Raw genomic sequence first — 6,000 nt, forward strand, 5'->3', positions numbered from 1 at the left:
AAGTGTGCAGGAGGTGGAACATTGGTGTGTAAAATTGTGTTAGTGTCCTTACAGGTGGAGAAAAAAGAAAGGCTGTGCTGTAAGTGAGGGTCCCTCCAAACAAGAACAGTTATCCTACTAAAATGCCAGTGTCAGCTTGTGCAATGACATCTTTCTTGGATGCACATCCCCATTGTCTGTCTGGAGTTTTGGGGGTTCAGACTGCAGTACCCTAGAAAGGCGCGGGAAGAGTGAATCCTCTATTGGTTCCTTCCTGATTTAAATGTTCCTACCAAGACACCCCTTTTCTATCTGTGTGTCAGTCTCAGTGTGTGTGTTTCTCTATTTCAGGCTTTTGGGGAGAAGTATTATGTAAGGGTCCCATAGTGTATGATGATGCATCTCAGGTTCCACCTGGCTCGGCAGGTTTTTCAAAGGTACTGATCAGCCTTTTCTTCTGCATGCTGTGGTGTTTAAATACTGACAACGGAGACGAGACTTTGGAAGTCATGCCAGGGTGGGTTGTTTATTTCAAAAGTAACCAAGGGAGCAGAGTGGTATGCTAAGCTATGCCCTCACCAGGTTTGTATAGTGATTTTTGCTTCTCCCCAACACCCCTTTATCGTAGTTGTTAAGTTACTGACACGTTGTAGTTAATGTAGTGGTTCCAAGCCGCCTAGTCCGGATCGGCTTTTCCTGGAGTGGTCAAAGTGAAGGGTGGGATGACCACTCCCACGTACCAGATGAGGCTGGTATCGGGCCTTATAAAACCTGGGCCTGCAGGTCTTGTGGTGTTGTGGTGAGACCTCTGCAGGTCTGAGGAGACGACTGGCTGTACGCAACAAGCAGGGTTTTTGCAGTGAGTAGTCAGGACCGATCTGTGTATAGTGAGTGCTCAGACGAGCAGGGGTTAATTTCTGTTGGCCTGGAGTTAAGGCCTGTTTTGCTTTATTTTGCTGAAATAAACCCAGGCAAAGCCTGGACTATGAACTTTACTCCTTGTGTCCCTGTCTCTGGCTGTGGATGCCCAGGCTGCTACCTTATCCTGACGCTAATCCCTCACAATATATAATTATATACTAGAGACACCCAGGTTATACCAGCATGCTCCATATCACTATATACAGGAGATATATAACTTATACCAGCTGTTTATATATAATTATACACAGGAGATACCCAGTGTCACGTCTGTTTCCTGAGACCTGTGGTTCTACAGATGCTCTGGAGTTCTCCTGCTCAGGTGTGGGAGATTGTGCTGGCTGGGCGTGTGTCTCCAGTCAGCCAATCACCCTAGGTCAGTACACATATAAGCTGTCTTCCCAGGTGTGGGTGTGTTCAGCTTTCTCTGTTCTCATTCTCTCTCTGTGTGTTATGTGAGCAGGTTTGTGTTTTGTTTGGTTATGTTGAGGACTCCTGGTTAGTGTAGGGACTAGTGGTATAGCCAGGAGCCGGGACGTGGCCCGCTAGCTTCCATATTTTAGCAAAAATGTCACCAAATATCTGGCATTTATAGCATTAACATCTGCTACTAGTGTTTGTGTATTGGCTGCTGTATGGTGTGATTCTGGCTCTGGGTGTCTTCTTATCCTGTCCAGTTGTCCCTGTTGGTGGTGGCATGTGTATACATCCTAGCCTGGGTGCGTGAGTTCCAAGGGGCAGCCAAGCCCAGATCTGAAGACCACTAGGCCCTCCTTTATTGGGCTAATGTCCCCATTCAGGTAGGTCCTTGCTCATCTTCCTTTGTAGAAGATAGGGAGAGGTGTTAATTGGTGGTTGTTTAACCTGGTGTTCCCTATCTTTGGTAATGTTTGTGTGGGCCCAGTGCTCACTTGCCCACACGAACGTAACACCCAGGTTATACCAGCATGGTTCATATTACTATATACAGGATATGTATACCTTCTGCCAGCTGGAAATACATAATTATATAAGGAGATACCCAGGTTAAACTAGCATGGTCAATATCACTATATTCAGGAGATGTGTGTGTGTGTGTGTGTGTATATATATATATATATATATATATATATATATATAATTAGGAAATTATAGTACCAGTGTTTTTGGTGGCGCAATGCTACATGCACGTCACACATACACAGCTTTGCTACATGCACAGCTGTAGTAGATGGGTGTGTGACAGACACACACAGCTGTGCTACATGCCATGTACATCACAGACACAGCTCTGCTACATGACATGTGCAGCACAGACACAGCTCTGTTAAATGTCATGCGCACGTTACAAACAAAGCTCTGCTACATGACATGCACGGCACAGACACAGCTCTGTTATATGACATATGCGACACAGACACAGCTTTGCTACATGACATGCGCGACACAGACACAGCTCTGCTAAATGACATGCGCAGCACAGACAGATCTGCTATATGACATGTGCGTCACAGACACAGCTCTGCTACATGACATGCACGGCACAGACACAGCTCTGCTACATGACATGCACGGCACAGACACAGCTCTGCTACATGACATGCACGGCACAGACACAGCTCTGCTACATGACATGCGCGACACAGACACAGCTCTGCTATATGAAATGCACAGCACAGACAGATCTGCTATATGACATGCGCGTCACAGACACAGATCTGCTACATGACATGCACGGCACAGACACAGCTCTGCTATATGACATGCATGGCACAGACACAGCTCTGCTACATGACATGTGGAACACAGACACAGCTCTGCTACATGACATGTGGAACACAGACACAGCTCTGCTACATGACATGCGTAACACAGACACAGCTCTGCTATATGACATGCGCAGCACAGACAGATCTGCTATATGACATGTGCGTCACAGACACAGATCTGCTACATGACATGCGCAGCACAGACAGCTCTGCTACATTACATGCGCATGTTTACAAACACAGCTCTACTACATGACATGCACAAACACAGATCTAGCTCAAAATACTGGAAGAAAAGCCAGGCAGCTGGGCAGAAAGTGGATGGAACGATTATAGTCAATGGGGTCCATCCGGCACTGTTTACTTCTGTCCAGACACTAAGCCGGCTGGCTGCGGAGATTCCCCTTTTCTGCTCCCTGAACAGAGTAGGTGTGAAAGCACCCTAATATATGTATCTCCTGTATATAATTATATATGTATAGCTGGTATATGTTATACATCTCCTGTATATAGTGATCTGGAGCATGCTGGTATAACCTAGGTATCTCCTGTATATAATTATATATGTACAGCTGGTATAAGTTATGCATCTCCTGTATATAGTGATATGGAGCATGCTGGTATAACCTGGGTATCTCCTGTATATAATTATATATGTACAGCTGGTATAAGTTATACACCTCCTGTATATAATGATATGGAGCATGCTGGTATAACCTGGGTATCTCCTGTATATAATTATATATGTACAGCTGGTATAAGTTATACATCTCCTGTATATAGTGATATGGAGCATGCTGGTATAACCTGGGTATCTCCTGTATATAATTATATATGTACAGCTGGTATAAGTTATACATCCTGTATATAGTGATATGGAGCATGCTGGTATAACCTGGGTATCCCCAGTATATAATTATGTATGTACAGCTGGTATAAGTTAGACATCTCCTGTATATAGTGATATGGAGCATGCTGGTATAACCTGGGTATCTCCTGTATATAATTATATATGTAAAGCTAGTATAAGTTATACATTCCCCTGTATACAGTGATATGGAGCATGCTGGTATAACCTGGGTATCTCCTGTATATAATTATATATGTAAAGCTAGTATAAGTTATACATTCCCCTGTATATAGTGACATGGACCATGCTGGTATAACCTGGGTATCTCCTGTATATAATTATATATGTACAGCTGGTATAAGTTATGCATCTCCTGTATATAGTGATATGGAGCATGCTGGTATAACCTGGGTATCTCCTGTATATAATTATATATGTAAAGCTAGTATAAGTTATACATTCCCCTGTATACAGTGATATGGAGCATGCTGGTATAACCTGGGTATCTCCTGTATATAATTATATATGTAAAGCTAGTATAAGTTATACATTCCCCTGTATATAGTGACATGGACCATGCTGGTATAACCTGGGTATCTCCTGTATATAATTATATGTGTACAGCTGGTATAAGTTATACATCTCCTGTATATAGTGATATGAAGCATGCTGGTATAACCTGGGTATCTCCTGTATATAATTATATATGTACAGCTGGTATAAGTTATACATCTCCTGTATATAGTGATATGGAGCTGCTGGTATACCCTGGGTATCTCCTGTATATAATTATATATGTACCGCTGGTATCGGTCATAAATCTCCTGTATAGAATGATATGGGGCATGCTGGTATAACCTGGGTATATCCTGTATAGAGTGATATGGACCATGCTCATGCTCTCATGATCGGTGATCAGCAAGTTATCCCTTATTTGCTTTCCTGTGGGTAGTGGAAAATCTTTAATTCTGGTACAATCCCTTAAATGTTATATTAAAATACTAGAAGGTTCAGATATTGTTCACTTCACTCCAACCAGCTTTCCTCTAGACAGCATCAGGCTATCACCAGCCCACCATTACTGCCCCTCCATGCAGTGAGCTGGATGTTGCACAGTGCCTGGTGGATGCATGCTGCTGCACAGGTAGTCACCAGCCTCTCGTGTGCCTTTTCCTATATCTGTGTCTCTATAACATTCTGCTCTCACAGAGGCGCAATGCTTGACTGTTACAACAGCGGTAATGTCTCTGTATAGTCACACAGAAGCAGGTGGCGATGCTGGTCCCCCTCTGTAGCAGTTTCCAATCAATATCCCTACCCGTAACTCAGGAGGTACCACCTTTTGAAGGGAATGTGTTCCAACCTCTCCTAGGCTAGCTTCACACGTGCAAGCGCGATATCAGGCTGTTAATCACGGGCCGATTTCGCACTCGCCAACGATTTTGCCACGGATGTGAGGTGTTTTTGTTTCACAACTGCCTCCCATCACTTCGGGAAAGAAGCGATCCTCCACTGCGGCAAAGGACCCCAGAGGTTCTCCCATTTTGTTCAATGCGGAAACTTCGCATCGCACCGCATGCACCTAGCACATAGTGTGATGCTGCTGCCGGCCCATTGAAAACAATTGGAGATGCGATGCGGGGGCGCACAAAGATTGGACAGGTGTATGACCCCATTCAAGAGAATGGTGTTCATATTCGTGCGTCTCGCCACGCTTAAATCTGAAGCCGGCCCTTAGGCTTTAGGTGTCCTCTAGCCTGGCATCTCTTAAGCATGGCTATTGGCACAGACAGCAATCATTGCTCCCCGCTACCCACCTTTGGCGCTACGCAGTAGTCACCACCTCTGATAACCCGGCTCCACACGGGGGAATGACTCCACAATAGACACACCTCCATCTCACTTTGATGGGAGAAACAAACTTTTTCTTTATATCCCATGAAGAATCGTCTGGTTACCCGACAACTCCATTTCAATAGGGCCGCAGGGATCCAGCGCTGTAGCCCCACTGTGGTCCCAGTATTTGATTGGCTGCAGTGGTCACCTGATTTCCTATTACATCGTCTGTCACAACAAATGTTGGGACCACAGTGGGGCTGCAGCACTGGATCCCGGCGTCCACAGAGGGGTAAGTATAGCTCAGTTCATTATTTTAATGCAGGCAATGCTATTGAAGGGAGGGTGTCCGGTAACCAGACAACCCCTTTAATTCTGTCAACATGAGGAATGGAGTAAAGGTATTTGCTGTGTGATGATGCATCGGGCTGCAGGCAGAGGCGAGTTTGTTACATTTCTTAACTGATACGAAGGGGGCACTATCTGTACATGGGGCATTATGAGGGCACTATCTGTATGTGGACACTACAGAGGCACTACATGTACATGGCAGCAGTATTATTGTAGGGGGAACAATGAACGCACCACTGCTGTAGGGAGAACACTGGAGGAACTATTGTTGTACAGGGGCACAAAAGGGAACATTGTTATTGTAGAAGAGCTTTT

This window comes from Eleutherodactylus coqui, chromosome 3 (genome assembly GCF_035609145.1).
Source record: "Eleutherodactylus coqui strain aEleCoq1 chromosome 3, aEleCoq1.hap1, whole genome shotgun sequence".
Lineage (NCBI taxonomy): Eukaryota > Metazoa > Chordata > Amphibia > Anura > Eleutherodactylidae > Eleutherodactylus > Eleutherodactylus coqui.